The sequence below is a fragment of the Pseudorasbora parva genome, chromosome 5, assembly GCF_024679245.1.
Source record: "Pseudorasbora parva isolate DD20220531a chromosome 5, ASM2467924v1, whole genome shotgun sequence".
In the NCBI taxonomy this organism is placed as follows: Eukaryota; Metazoa; Chordata; class Actinopteri; order Cypriniformes; family Gobionidae; genus Pseudorasbora; species Pseudorasbora parva.
Window position 1 is genome coordinate 2,280,424 of NC_090176.1, and position 16,921 is coordinate 2,297,344.

Below are 16,921 nucleotides of genomic sequence, written 5' to 3' on the forward strand. Positions count from 1 at the left end.
TATTAAACCTGTCAATACAGAACAAAATATTCTGTAGCCTATTTTGCTGTCAATACCATAAATATGTATGGTCAATAGGCTACTGCCGACGTTGTCTTTGCTGTATCAGTAGGCAATATAATTATATTTAACATGAAGTATAGGGCTTTTCTGTACATTAATAGCAGCAGCACCGCCGCGTCAGACACGCTTCTGGTGTGCAAAGACAGAGAAAACGCCTCGCGGCTGACACGCAACAGAAACGCCACGCTTGCAGTGTGTCTCCGGCCTAACCCAGCACCCACGCAAAATTCTTTGCTCATCAGTGTGGCGACAGGGGACTGTCTGAATCTCGCCCTTAGCATTAATTTTTTCAAGCATCTGTAAGGCAATACAGGATGAAAGAGGTTTCATGGGGGTAGCACTTCTGCCTTGATGAGACCAAAATAATTCTCTACCGGCTCAAAATCCTTAAAAATAATTCTCGGGTGGCCGATCGGATGTTTTATGGGACTGTACGTAGGGGTAAAGTGAACAGAAGTCAAAATAATCAATGCACTCTTCCTCTGTGATTTTGTGATAGAGTTTAATTGCATTTGTACGTCCTCCATACAACGCGTCCCGGGGCCTCAAGCGCTCGGGAATGGTGTAAGAGGCCATAAAAGCCATGACATCCGGGTCACGCAAAACCTGCAGTTTATTATCAGACTGTCTCCTGAGAACACCGAAAGGCACGTTTGATAGCGGATTTAAATCGTTTGGATTAAATCTACAATCATGCCAATGATAAAAGCATCCAAGGAATTCTAATGCTATTCTCTCACCACTAGTTTTTTCATAATATCCATCGACATAAGGCCCAAATTTTACTTCACCGTAATTTAATGTGTGATGCACATCCACGTTTTCCACTTCTTTAATGTACTCCAACCACTGGATTGACGTGTTGGAGTCTTGAACTGATTGACGTATGCATTATTACACGTCAACGCCAGAGTGTCTCGACTCAGAAAATTAGCTTTGAATACCTTCATACAGGTACTGGCCAGCGTTATGAATTTAAACGGACCAATTTTTGAACACTCCACAAACTCTGTCCGACAGCTAGAATGATTACATTATTGCGACAGTAAAATGCCAACGCCTTTTTAAGGTCAAACACGTCACCCTGTACGCTGGTGTCACAGGTTCAGGGTGTGACACTGGCTCTTCCTGTTGTTTGTCCTGTCCTGTCATTTCTCTGCAGCTCGTGATTGGATAATGAGCTGATCATGAGCTGATCTCCCACACCTGTCACTCGTTCCCTCTACCCTTTATATGCCCAGCTGTGTCTACCTCTTGTTGTCAGTTGATCATATGCTATGTCGTGTGAACGTCTCATGTTCTTGTAGAAGAGTATACTATTTGAAAATGATTAAGTATAAGGCTAAAAAGCAGTATAAGAATACACTATTTATTCTGTATGAGTGTGCTGTATTAGTGTGCTATATATCAGTGTGCTGAGGTAGTTGTTGCCGTGTATAGCATGTGTGTGTGGACTTGAAGGGTATGTTCAAAAAAGGACATACAGAAGCTGTATGTTTGGCAGAAAAAGAACTTGGAATGTTGTGACAGGTGAGCCAGGAGAACTGAAGGTTAACTGCCATTTTGGGAAGATTGCTGGGATATATATGTCAGCCAGACCAAGGGACAGGAGTGTCTTTTTTGCAAAAACCACTCCGGCTTTGTTGCTTGCTTGGTGTGAATAAAGCCGTTTCTGAAACCAATAATCCTTTGAGAAATCATTTTTCCAAGAAGAGAATTTCCAACATATTGTGGTCCTGTGTATGTGTTCTGTTATTACCTGCTGACTTTTGTGTTCAGGAACCTTAAGACGAGGAGTTAGTAGCAAGATTGAGTCACTTGCTGAGCCAGGACTTGTCTTTTGGTGCTATGACCTGCCTCCTCTTCCTGCACGCTTGCTTATGTTTGTGCTGTGCGCACGGGAACCACTGTCAGAGAGAACCCAGATTTATTACGTAGCTATTATTACGTAGCTGTTACCTACGAATACTTTGAGATTTTTGATCAGATAGTAGTGTGATTCATGAATGAATAAATGGACCGTCTTGGGGTGCAATTCATCACTATTTTTGTACAGTAGAAATTTTCCTGAGCAGTCTCTATGAAACACCTATTTTGGTTTGTGTTGTATAACCAGCCCTAGTGTGTATCTCTTCGGCGGCTTTAGTGTTCAAGAAACAGGCTAGGCAGTAGCTGAAACACGTCTTCGACATTTATGGGACAGAATAAATTCATTTTATTCTTTCTGATTTTTTCAGTGATTGCCAAATCTGTTATTTTCCTCCGTCCTCCTCCGGGCCTGTCCATAGCGATTGACACCCTAAAATTCATCTGAGCATCATTTGAAATCTCTTTATTACTTTGAGCAGCCCGTTCTATCTGATCTATGAATAAATCTGCATTGTGATTATTTTCAGGAGTTAAAACCGCATGTTATAGGCAGCTAGGTCTGTAGTAGCTATATCGCCTGGGTTTAAAGTTCTGTGAATTTCTAGAGCATTGAATCTTTGTGTTACTACTGTGAACTCTCCAAAATGCCCCCTTCTGTGGCAAGTCTACGAATTTCGTCTTGGTTTAAATTTAATATTAGATGTTGACGATTCGCTAGTTGATGGGAGCAAACCTCCAAACTGTTCATTAGTAGCACCATTATTATTATTAATTTGTAAACTCAGTTGCAGCCATTCATGTTGGTTGCTTATGAGATTTTGTAACGTTTCAGTTCTGTTAAGAATATTGTGCCTTATCATAGTTAGCTGATGATTTATCAGATAGCGCAGTTCTCCCCTTCTAGATCGGTTAGACTCTGGTTCCCCATCAGTTTGACCATCTTGTATAACATATTTTAGAAGCCATTGTTTTTGCTTTTTGTTTATATTGTAAAAAGACAATTTATATTCTAGCAAAATGTGTGCTCCCGTTGCCATACACACATGAATGTCAAGTGTTTTTACAAATAACAAGTACACCTGTAATACATAGATACACGATAATGACTGTACAAAATAATAGCAATATTGTAAATGAATCAAAAATACATTAATGAAATACAGATTAATCAAATTGTTACTGCTACTACACCAAGCGAAATAGCAGAACTACAAAAATATTATCATCTTCTATCCCTCATAATATCATACAAATCAATCAACACTCTTTGAATAATGTTTTATCTCTCGCTAAATAATAAGTTATTCCTGAAAGTTGTTGCTTGTCTCTTACTTTGTGTAATGCACCTGCCAGTTCCATACGTAGTCCTCGATTTTCCTGAATAATCTGCTCGTGACTGTTCATCCAGAATTCAACTGCATGCTCTAGGGTTTGCTGATATTGTTGCTGCTGTCCAATTATGGTCTGTAGATTAGTGACGATGGTACTTTGTGAAGCACGCAAGATATCCTCGGTCTCTTGATACGACAAGGGTCTTCCCACAAGATCTTTATATACGTTCGAAATTACGATTCGTACGATGCAGGGTGTCATAAGACAACCTGTGTAGATCTCTTTCGCTGAACAGCGGCTGTATTTCCGCAGGGCCCGAATCGCTCTCATCAGAGCTCAACTCGGCTGAGTCTGAGAATTCAGCGCCGTTCCACGCATCCAGCTGGAAACTCGTAAATAATTCCAGTACCCTATCTTCGTAGGCTTGTCCTGTAAAAAATGAATAATAATTTATTATTATTAAATATATATTTATGCTTGGTCAAAATTATGATTACGCATTGATAACTTATTTTCTGATGTTCTTAAACGCTGTGTACCGGGAGGATGCACGTGATCGCCATAAACTTCCCTGAGTCGTTTTTCGCCACGGGTAGACGTGCTTGGGAACTCTCCATCGTCGTCGGGAAATGCGCACGAATTGCTCTGTCCTGCTGAGACCTGTTGAGGAACGATGACGTCTTCAGTGACGCTGCACGAGCTGGAATCTGGTACGTCATTAGAAGATGCCTCTGATGGGACACTTCCATCCACTGAAATATTACAAATATATTATTATAACAATAAATAATCCTCTAAAATACAACGACAACAATCTGTAATATGTACGGACTCTTACCATTAATATCTTGAACGACATTCCCGACCAACAATGCCTCGTAAACTATAAAGACATACACGTTATTAAAAAAGTAAGTATTGTTATTAGATTCTGCAATGGTTGTTCTTTTAATAGATAATGAAAGAACACTTACATATTTCGTTCGTTACACATCTGTAATGTTGAAAAAGTAAAAAACGTTAGGTCTAATACACGCACATGATTCATCGAGTATCTAAAGTATGTGGAACAGACACAAACGATATAAATATGTAAATGTTTATTCCTGCGTTAGGATTTAAACCCATGATGTCAGTTTTGAGAAGACAACTGCACACGTGGAAGACAGAGATCGAATTTGTTGTAATGCCTACAGGTCATTATCTTACATTTTAAAGGTTTTCAGCTTGCTATAAAGTTTTGTCAGAACTCTAAACCCCACTGGCCCCATTCTCTCCCCCTTCGTAATTAGTTTTATTGTTTAAAAGTCTCACAATGCTCTCTTTTCCGTCCTTCGATGAGACGTTAAACCGAGGTCCTGACTCTCTGTGGTCATTAAAAATCCCAGGATGTCCGTCGATAAAAGAGTAGGGGTGTAACCCCGGCATCCTGGCCAAATTTGCCCACTGGCCTCTGTCCATCATGGCCTCCTAATAATCCCAATATCCTGATTGACTTCATCACTCTGTCTCCTCTCCACCAATCAGCTGGTGTGTGGTTAGCGTTCTGGCGCAAAATGGCTGCCGTCGCATCATCCAGGTGGTGCTGCACATTGGTGGTGGTTGAGGAGATTCTTGAAAAGCGCTATATAAATCGAACGCATTATTATTATGATTATTATTTTCCTACGCAAAAACACACTAGAACAGCAACAGATATTCTTAAATTACAGCTTGTCGTGATTGCTCCTATACCCTTTAAATTTTAACACGCCATGCCAGCTCTGCAGTCGTAAATGACAGGCAACGTTTTTCCCTGCGCAAAACCCACCACAGGTTTTACGCGTGGTGTGTTTGTGCTGTGGATGTTTTGCTGCGATAAACTCGGATGACTGGTTTTATGGATCCGAACTCAGATCGACCTCTTGTCAAAGTTCACTGGACACTGACCGACCAGTCACCCCATTCACACAATTGCTCTAAGAGTAGTGTTTGGGGCGGAGACTGGGGGGTGATTTTACACACCCTCAGGCAGTTCATTCCGCTTCTGTCATCAGAGCGAGAGGATTCTTTGCACTGAACTCTGTAAGAAAACATTTGTTTTATCTAAACTAAACATGTAACATTAAAGGTCCCATGTCATGGGTTGTTTTATTGTTTTATAATGTGTCTTGGGGTGTGCTTATATTGTTAGTATGGTTTTTACATCAAAAAATGTCAATTCAGAAATAAAAGGCATTTTTTCTATACTGATATTAGCCCTCTGTTTGGAATGCTCTGTTTCAAGAGGCGTGTCTGCTGTGAGTCTTCAGTGAAAACACCCACTGCTGTGATTGGCTGACATCTTTACATTTGAAATGAGGAGGGGGCGTGGTTTAGTCAGGCAGAGCAGAGCAGCCTGTCCAGAGAGAGAGCGAGAGGGAAAGATTGCTGAGGTAGTGTTATTGTACAGAGTTTGAGAGCGCAGTTTGTCTCTGAGAGCTCTGAATAAACGAGTGAACTTTGTAACGTTATTTCTCTCACAAAATGCTTTCACCACAGCTAACAACAAACATGACATCGACATGAATACAGTAAGAGCTTCTGTTGAGCATGATGAGCAGCGTCAGTCAAACGTGTGATTGACCGATCCGAACATTATAAAGAGTGTTCTTGGAATGCTGTCTGTAGTTTAATCATTTTAATAACAGATTTGTTTCATGCTGCTAACAGAAACAAGTTGTTGGTTGTAGTCACTGGCTGGTGGTAGTACTATTAGTAACTATTCCGTGTCTTTCTATGTAAACACTAACTTAGCCTGCCGTGCAAAACCAGTCCGCTTACTGTCTACACAAACCACGCATAAACACACAAACACACGTGCACAACTGCACTTCCCACATGTACACCTTCAAAGACAAAAATACGACGATATAATTCAAGTATAAATATGTAAATAACACAAGCCGCTAAGCATATTATATAGTTAGTGTATAACTTGTACCACATAGAGACGTCCTGCTCTAGTCGTTTTTGCTGCTGCTCAGTTCAACTGCAGCCTCTGGGTCTGATTCCGGATCATAGATGTATGGCTGTATCTGATTAAAAGCCATATTTTTATTTTGAATAAAGTTTTTTCCCGCTGTTAGGGATGACACAGCTTTACGACGCACTCGTCATTATTTAGCTCCGCTCACACGATACGCCCCCACCCGCTCGGCTTTTTTTGGAAAGACTCGGAACAGCGCATCTTTCTTATATAATTATAAAAAAAAATAAAGACTTTTCGGAGATATGCAGGATGCAATGCTACTCTATAGGTACTCAAGATTGACATGACACTGACTGAAACTGAGTGTTTCACACCCCCCCCCCCCCCCCCCCTTTAATGAACACTGTTACTCACTGTTTGTGGCGGTGCTGTTGAATCCTTATGGTAAAGCCTGTGCTGCTGATGTCCACTAATAAACTGAATCCTTAATCCTTACTGATTATAATTTTCTGGAACCGAGTTAACCATAACTGTAGCCATTGATCGATCTCTAAGTACAGCGTCTGTGGGAAGGCCAAACAAAGGTGATTTGACTCCGGGATGAAAATAACAGCGTTTCAATGGCATGGCGACAAACACACTCTACAAAAACAACGCTTCCTATTCTCGACCTTCGAGAGCAAAAAGACAACGCCCCCGAATTTGCGTGTTCTTGTGGGCGGAGGGTTCGTCAACAGACGGTTTAGTTGCATCATTAAACAGGAAGTGCAGCGGTGTAGTCCAAACCGGCCGCTTGCTGTAGGCTTTGAAAGGGAACTTCTGTTAAATAAAATATCTCGCTTGGCATTGAACTTTGTAACAATATTGACTATGAGTCTAATGTCTCTGGAAATAATTAACTCAAAAGGGATTCAATATTCATGAATTTATGAATATATTTTGCTAGTCGTTCATTAAATTATTTAAATTTTCCGATAAGGAAAATGTTTAATTAAATACAAGTAACCTTTACGGAATTGCTTGATATTATCTTGCTAAGTTTGTCCTGCAAATTAGTTATAGACTTTCAAATCAATTCCCAATAAGGGATTACTGCTTTACGAGCGCATAAGAAACATTAACTTTACTGATCAGGACAAATTAATATTTCATATATATACACATTTCGTACAGTTTATGTTACTAAAATAGTAGCATAAGGCAGCTTTAGGTAACGTTTAGGATCGTAAGTTTCATTGACTTTGTGTATGTGGAAGAGTTACAGATTCAATTCAAAAATATCTTTTGGAAGTTTAATAAACACAGACTAAAGATAACACTACAATTCACACAGAAGGTACATACTAAATATGCATAAAGAGAGTAGAAATATAGATAATATAGAGAGTAGAAATATAGTAAACGAAAAGAATGAAAAGAAACAAAAATAAAGAGAGAGAGACAGCGTTCGTTACACAGAGCCCTCACGGAGTTAAACTCATCCCAAACGGGAATAACACAACCTTTTTAACAGCAGCTTGGATTGTAGAAATAAGAATACTTGCTTTGGTTTTGGCTTCTCGCGTGTGTGCGTGTATTCTGAGTTCAAATGTCCTGCGCGTCCGGTGGTTCTTTTCGAGGTCTGTTTGGTGTGGTGGGTCTCTTGGAAGTGTGCTGAATTCTCCTCTCTGAAGAATGCCCTCGGGGGCTGGAAAGCGGGTGGCGGATTGCCTGCGGCGGTGGCGACGCAATGTGAAGGCAAAATAGGTGAGGGTCACATTGGCACTTGTAGATCAGGTAGAGTGACGCCCATTTCCTGGATGGCCCAATCGATCTGAGCGTTTTTGGCGCGAAACAAAGTTCTTTTTTCGGCTGAGTTCCTCCTCCTGGCTATTATCCGGGAAAGACATGCTCATGCATTTTTCCTTACAACGCTGGTATTTTTGTAATGCATGTTCTGTAAATTCTTTTACAAGATTCGGTACGATCGCATTTTTCTGATTACAAGGATACCATGGATCATAAGTCTGAGATCTGGGAATACACAAATACAGGCTTTCCACTGTCTGTTGGCCTACACAACTTGAGTTACATTCATATAGTCCTCGTGTTATTAGACACAAATAAAAACACTTCAAGCAGAAAAGTATACATTTAATACGTTTTTGGGGTGGCTTTTAATCATACATTCCTCTGATACTAGTGGGACTCTATGTGGGTGTGTGTGTCTAGGTGTTTGTGAGGTGTCAGATATCGTGCAGGGCCATTTGGGGGGCAATAAAAGTCAATACGGAAGCCTGTTTGTTATCTTCCAAGGGTGATCAAAGAGTGGTCTTTCAGACATCGTGGTGCCGTTTCGGTCATCAATCGTATTAGCATGATCTGATAACGCGCCTCGCGAGAGGCGAGAGACATCTGGCCATTTGCCAGATGAACAGACATCATCATTGTGGCTACAGTCCCCCTTTTTGTTCGGCTGATGTCCTGTGGTCATTATCAGACCCTTTCTCAATCCACAATTCTAACTCAGGAGCGAGGGTGAAGTTGTGGTCCTTGAAGAAGGCGGGGATTTCCAGTTCTGATTGGTACTCTTCGCTTGGGAGGTGGTACAGGGCCAAGTCGTCCAGGTGGAGGATGGCTCCTCGCGGTACCTGGACCCACATGCTCTGATCCAGCAGGTTGATACGGGTCGCAGTGTCGTGTTGGTCGTAGATCAGTGTGGCGGTGCGCACTGGAGTGTTGACGAGCCACCTGTCACCTACGATCTCTGCTTGCGTCCCGGTGACTTGGGTACGAGGCGTTGTGTCGGTGGGGCAGCGGGTATCGCTGAGCATAGGTTGCAAACCGCAGATTCCCTCAATGTTGTCTCGGAGGAAAGGTTTGCTTGGGCAGAGATAATGAATGTCTTTGGTCAGGGTGCACATGTGCAGGTTTGGGGCTAGGTACAGCTGTGTGTCGCTGTCATGGTACGCGACTACCGGAGGAGTGCGCACATTGAGGTGAGTGTTACCTTTCCAAAAGCCCACATTGATAATGTCTTTGAGTCGGTAGATTCGGCTTGACTCGATGATGGGTAAGTTAAGGAGGAAACCCATTTCTTTCTGCTCGGGGTCCACGTAAAGGGGAATGGCGCTACCCAATGAGTAGGCCAGGTGTATCTGCAGAGGGTCAGTGGGTGCGTTGATCGTAGATGCCTACACGTTTTGTACAAGGCTTAAGGGTATCAGGTACGGTGGGATTCTACCCATGGCTAAGCTGTCGATGGACGAGCTTATTTCCCGTAACATGTCAGTCATTAAGGCTGTAACCAGCTGCGTTTGGGCAAAGTCATTCTGGAAGACGGTGAATAACTGTTTCATGGAGTTCACGGTCTGGTTTAACAGGACACTGTGGGTGTTTAGAATTACCACAGATCCTCTCAACGTCTTGCCGATAGTCTGTAAAGCTGCACTCTGTGTGGTGATTGCTCTTTAAGCTGTGGAAGTTCAGTTTGGATTTCGGCCACATGTCGTCTTACTGTGGCGATGTTTACTGCGTTGACACTGGACATACCAATGTTAAACAGAGTTCCGACGGCGGCGGCTCCGAGCAGCACTCCCAGGAACCGTTTGGAGCGGCGGTTGTGTCCACCTAACTATGCTTGGGTGACGGTCATCTTCTCTAGTTGGTTGAGCATGTGTGTGATATCAGCATCGGCGTGGAGGAGAGAGTCCTCTGTCCAGCGAGCACCGGCCCAGCTGTACTGGGCTATTGCATGGGGTAGTGTGCTTTGTAGACGTTGCGGGGGTCAAGTCGGACATACACCTTCTGAGTGTATGTTCGGCAGTTGGTGATCAGGAGTCCGGGTTGCTCTCTCAGTACGATGCCCGAGGCTGGACCCGGTGTGATGATGTCTGGTGGTGGCTGGCCTCTGATTGTCTGGAGGCACAGGCGCATGATCCACAGTCGCATTCTGTTACAGGCAAGAGAGAGAGAGGTAGGGATGAGAAGGGGGAAGAGAGAGAGTACAGGTCAGCGAGGTTTGTCCCAGGTGGGTGGGGACAGTCTTCTCGTTTCAGGGACGGCGGTTGAGTTCAGCTTGCCTTGGCCCCTAACTGTCTTTCTCTGTTAGTGGCCACATGTCTCTTGATCTGTTTCCGGTGAACCCATTTGAGAACCGGTTCTCTCTGTCCCCGGTTTAGCTGAATCTCGTACGCGACGGGAGAGAGTTTGTTCATAATCTCATGAGGTCCTGTCCAGTGGGGCAGAAATTTCTTTGACAGTCGTCGGGGGCCTGTCAAAGGTGGTGGGTTGAAGTTGTAATACCAGACCTTGTCGCCCACCTCCAGTTCTTGGTGTGAGGCTTTGCGGTCGTAATAGGCTTTCTGACCTTCAGCGCTCTTTTGCAAGTGTTGCTGGGTAAAGGCGAAAGTTGTTTTTAAATGTCTATGGAGCTCATCGAGGTATAACAAAACTCAGACATACGGTACACCTAGAAATTCTTTTAGGTTTATCAAAAAGTAATGTGAATTATCCAAAAAGAAAAACACTGTTTTGGGGTGTGTCTCGTTTGTGGTTATATACTTCTCCAACACACCTATGTGTGCGATAGAATGTTACAATCTTTACGTTCAACATTTAGTCAAAACAAACACGTAATATCGTTTAAGCCTATTCTATGTTGAATGGTGAAACCTGCTGTCTTCTGCATATTTGCTGTATGTGACTTCGGCAGGTTTAGAAAACGTGCCAGACAAATTGTAAAACAGGTTATTGGTGATGTTTGTAGGACAGAACAAATTTTATTTTGTTTTTAGCGATCACCTGGTTATGAGCCAAATCACGGATCTTTCGACGAACACCACTATTGACATTCAAATCCAAAGCCCCGTCGAAAGATACATCACTCTTTCGAGCTGGTTGATAAAGAGGTCTACATTGTATTCGTTTTGAGCTGACAAAAGAGCATCTGATGTCAGGCTTGAGCCGCATAATGTAATACTAAATAGCCCTCCCATCACCTCCTAATAATCTGGTAAATGAAATTTCCGACTATAAGTATAAATATGATGATAACAGTCTGCTAAATCTGTAGAAGATATCTGCCGCAGATTTATAAGTCTAGGAATTTCTAAACCATTGAATCGTGGTCTGGATATCCACATTGTATTTATGCACAACACAGCAATTTCTTACAAGAGAGGATATCTTCTTCTGTGTAAGACCTATATTGGGGGCTGCCGCATCTTATGCATGGTATTAGTGTGGGGGTGCCCCCTCACCTATCTGAGGAGATTTTAAATATTGATCTGGATCAAAACTCGTTTCTGACCAATCATTAACCTCGTTTTGATCTGAGGAGAAAAAAAAATAGTCAGGATCAAAAAAGTTTAGTTTTCAGTAGGGGTGACCCCGAACAGTCAAAGATTCGATTCATCGATATGCGGAGCCTGATTCGACCACCGATCTCATGGTCGAATCTTCGCGGGTGTTATGAAACGAGGATCATACCATTTTGGCAATATGGGGGTGCTCAATTTTTAAAGACGTGTCGTGGCACTGAGCATCGTTGTGCGAACCCCCTTTAATGGCGTTGAGCTTCGCACCACGCCTTTAAAATTAGAACACGTTCAATGAGTGTACACACACTGGCGGCAGCATTCAGCGCCTGTCCGTGGCCACTCAGGAAGTTGTTTAAAATCCTGCCGCACCACAGAGCGCTTTCGTGCAGCTCATCTGTCAGTCAATTCAAAATTGAGCTCACGTGTGTATAATGTGCGCGTCAGGTGGCGGTGTGAGATCCTGAGGCGCGCGGGGCTGAGCTTCGCGTACGTCTTCACCCGCTTTAGGCACAATCGGCTTCAGAACGTGCATGTAAACGCACTCAGTGTTCTTTTCCTATCTAGGCTGGTATTTTTTTAGGTTTATTTATCAAAATGTTCTTTTATATATTGGTGTGATGTTCTGTATTTCGATCGCAGCTTTAACATGTTATGAGAAAACGGTTTATGAATGTTTATCCTCCACATTACCTTTTAGGCTATTTACACCTAAATAAGAAAGGCATTGTCAGTTCGTCTGTCAGTTGGCAGGCAGTTTTGGTGGTTTTATTAAAAGTTGTTGCTGTGCAGTGTGTAAAGGAAAATAAAAATAGTTTTACCCTTCTGCTGACAGTGTCGTGCCCCTCCCAACCCATTCACACACACAGATGATTCGGCTATCAGTCGACCATAGAGAGATTTGACAACTCTGATTCGGTTGTCTAAATCCTTAGTCGAGGACAGCCCTAGTTTTCAGTCATTGATTGTTCAATGTTAAGCAAATCTAACAACACCTCTGTGGTAGACCTAGGTCTATTCATATTTTGAGTTAAATTGCGCAGCGTTTCTGTTGTACTCTATGGGGAAAGGGGGTCACTATCACATCTAAATCTCACTGCTGGAACTTGATCGCTATCATCTGACTTCAAACAACAATTTGTGGCCTTTTTTAACAATTTTTATTTAAACCCACAACCTAATAATAGACACACTAAATAATCAACAACACAAGGGGAAAAAAAGAAAGAGGAAAAAAAAGCAGTGTTGAAAATACCGAACAATTATGACTTACCGTTGCGTTGTTTAAGATCTCAGCCATTTTTTATTAAGTCCACAGATAATTCCTGATCAGTTTCTTAAGTTGTTGCATAGAACCATGGCATCTTTGTAAAGCTATGGCCTCTTTCAATGCCACTCTTTTTTGATGGAGCTCTGCAGACACGTTTCAATTAAACGGCTAATAATCCAGTCTATCCCTCCATCGTTGGTCTGCAACCGTGTTCAGTTTTTTTTAACAACAAATCGACGGTTACACTGTCCCCCTGCCGCTCGTTGATGAGAGTATTCACTTGTTGACATAAAGCAACCACATATTCCAGTATCAGCTCAGTGTTTGTGTATGCTGGACTCGCCCTCATTCTTGTAGGCCTCTTGGTTGGACGGTAATGCATCACAATCTGAATCCGATTCTGAAGTAGACGGTTTAACACCGATCTCTGGTTTGTGGTTTACTGTTTGAGTTCTGTCTGGTAAACTATTTGAAAATTCGAAAGTCTCCCATTCACAAATCATCTCATCATCCCAGTTATCAACATTATCCACAGATGCCACCATGGGGTCAATTCTGTGAAAAAATAAAACACGTGTGAATCTAAGTAAGTCACAACCAAATGACAAGATAAGGAAAATCTTAATTAAAACAGATAAAACCTATATACACAACATTTGATTTTCTTGGTCGTTTCCGCTCAGGGGTGTTGGGGTATTTCACTGATTTCAAGGCCTTTACTTTTCTTTCTCCCAGTCTTCTTGGCCACTCTGTCGTTTCCTAACTGGTTCACAATGGTTCTCATATGTTCTAGAAAAACTATACTAAAAATACAGTATAGACCTTTTTTCAATCATGTAAAATCATTATATACAAGCAATAAAATCAGCGAGGTGAAAATTACCGAGTGGATGTCTCTTATCAGCATGATTTTGTTGCACATCGAACACTGAAACCTGAGGCCTCTGGACTACTGGGGAAATGTTTTTTAAAACAGTATTATAACACAATCCGTTAAACCCACCAATATGTATAAACGTTGAAAACAACTGTTATAGATGATTCATACCAGGGTTCAGCGTTATGAACTCATTCACAACATTGTCGTAATCAGAGTATTGCACACAGAACATTATATCACCTATTAAAAAACATATTGATGAACTGCATTAACATTTTTGACTAAACAACAAATCAGAAATTGCTGTCATTGAGCTGAATAACTTTCTAATTTTTCAATCATTAGTTCTGACCAACTGGAATATAATGTGGTCTGATAATTTGGTTTGAATGTGGAATTTTGTAATAAACAGGCTCTGAGTTTTTATAAACTACTCGTAGGAGATGCATGGAATCGACACAAAACATGAATCGAAGACACTGAAAATGCTATATTATGAACAACTAATAGGATACCTCAAACGGTGCGAGAAGCGATGACGGGCCCAAGCCGGTGGCTTCAGGGCAACTGTGCACGACAGGCAAAATGCATTTAAACTGGAGAATATTTGAAAATGCCTCTATTATGTCACATTTACCACAACATTTTAGCATCTTCCTTATGTTTACTTCATGTTTTCCGAGTTTGGAGGAGATTGAATGAAATGTGTACCAGGAGAGGTATTATAAACACATAGACTCAAATGGCCTCTCAAGTCATATTTATGTGGCATTCTGCATCATCAAAAAGCAATTTAGCCAATTTATGGCAACTCGACTACGCCACCCCGGAAATTGGCCGGGGACCCGCAGGTACATAAAATACCAAAAGCACACAGATCCGTAGTGGCTGAGACAGATATCAGACAAATGAAATGTTTTACACAATTTATTTAATAAACATTCAAGAATGATACAGGACCAGTCTCTTTAATATAACATTTTTTTTTTTAAAAAAAGAGTACAATTACTCATAAAACTTCTTATATATAAATATCCCTGCAATATTACTTTACCACTTCAGAACTGGGGGTTTCGTCTTGCCTATCGGATAAACACAGCAATCTCTCGTGCTCTCATAACACAGCACCAAAACACCCCGTTGTGAACACTGCAGGCCGACAGCCGAACCACCACCACACACAAAGGACACGGCTAATACTGGTACCCCAATTCTGAAGGGAAAGAAAACAGGATGAGAAACATACACACGTTATGAGTCGAACAAACAAACACTTGTCACATGCTATCAGAAGGACCAATGTCACAAATGGTGACTGTCCTAACCAATGCTCTTTGACTGCGAGATCACAATGTCATTCAATAAAATCACATTAGAAGTCATACATCAAACAAACAAACAAATAAAACAAAGAAAACAATTTCGGAGAAAGCAACATAAAAACATGTACAAACACAAAATAGTGACAAACATACAGCTTTCGTCACCATTTACCCCCTTTGAATCCTCAGGGCGCTAAAGTTCAAACCTCCCGAATCTCAATGCGCCACCGGCGGCCTAGAACGCTCTATTGTTCTGGTCGTCGAGGTATAATGATATGAATTAGTGTTACCTGTAAAGTCACAGCAAATACATTGTCTGGTGTATAACAGTATAGCAGAAAAACAGTCGAGGAAATCAGCACGAAGAGCGAACGAGACAATCCAAATAGTCCAAAGGAACACGTTTCAGTTCAAGCATTCATTAGCACGTAAGTTAGAGATGATATAAGTCATGTTTCAGGAAGAAACATTACGATGTCTACGGCGCCCACAAAGCCTGCTGCAACACTGCCTGGCCCCCGTGTCACTAATAAAACATAAGACATGTATTAAAAATATAAATTACTGCCCCATTAGCCCGAGCATGAAAATACATATACCATACCTGCAGACAATGACTCACATCACCCCGCGCACTCAATGGCGTGCAAACTGCACTGTTTTGCAGAGATAAAACCGCTCGATGCGTCCAACACACTCCTCCGCCATACTGTGAAATATATGGGCGTCAAATTACCCCTTCAAACATATCCCAAACTACCGCTGCCACCAGTAGCTCTTACCTCCAGGATGTAAACACGGCGCACTAGAAATGACGTCAACACCGAGACCCCAAGTGACACGCCTTAGATGTCAGACTCACTCCTCTTTATACAGGTGGAATGTACCACGTCGCTCTTAATAACGCAATGGAATGTACCATCTCGCCCTCACTAGCAATAATAATTGATCACATCACCACATTTAGGACTGGGACATTTGGTGATGATTTTGTTACTAGAGTTTTTAGCCAAATCACAGAAACTGCAAATATGTTTTTATTATCAGTGTCACGTAAGAGTAAGATGAGTACATACATTTCATGGAAGGTTATTTTAAACAGGTACTTTTATAAAATCATGTGAAGTTTACTTTTAAATTTTTTTTGGATTAGTGAATTTGTTTGGAATGAAAATAATGTTTTAACAATAGTGTATTTGAGTTTTTTTATTACTACTACACAGTTTGAGAAATTGAAGAATGTGGATGTGTAAAATAAAATATTTTCTTGTAGGAGCTATGGAAAAGGATATAAAATTAATAATATCTGATAATAACAAGCAAGTACACTGCAGGGAATCGAACCCCATCCTGGTGTGTAACCTGGAGTGCCATAACCAGTGTATTTTGCTTTTTGTTATTATTTGACTATAAGGAAAAGCAAAACATGGATTAGCAACAGCATGGTATGTGTAAATTTATCTAGTTAGATTACCATGATATTCTGTATATTTAAGTAGAGTATGTATCATTATTATTTCAGTAGCAATATTTACATTTTCATGACAGTTTGAAATTAAAATGGCACAATTATATATTTTTTTATTTATAGTTTATTTATTAATTGTTATGGATTGATTATAATTATATGCAAAATATTTACAGATAGGTTCATTAGAAAGTAGTTAAATGTTTAAGTGAATGTATTGTGCCATAAATACCTTTTTAAAATGTGATCAGTGACATATAACAAACTATAATGATCGGTGTGTGTATTTATGCTGTAATATAGTCGAGTTGTATGAATTTGTTTACATGTTAAAGTAAAACTATAGATATATGGTGTTAATACATGCTGTTGCAATGCAAGAAAAACAAAAGCTTTTCTGATTCAACAATTTTTTGAAAGCATTTTTAAAAAGAAAGGTTTAATGAATATATATGTAAACAATTTATATA

The 16,921-nt window shown here is 41.0% G+C and overlaps 1 long non-coding RNA gene across 1 annotated transcript; it reads right to left on the reverse strand.

Annotated features, from left to right (window-relative positions):
- Positions 1-15,072: 15,072 nt before the first annotated feature.
- Positions 15,073-15,839, reverse strand: LOC137075902 (uncharacterized). The gene is made up of 3 exons (XR_010905108.1): positions 15,766-15,839; positions 15,588-15,692; positions 15,073-15,509 (listed from the first exon to the last, which is right to left on the reverse strand). It is a non-coding gene; the product is annotated as an uncharacterized lncRNA (long non-coding RNA).
- Positions 15,840-16,921: the final 1,082 nt, after the last annotated feature.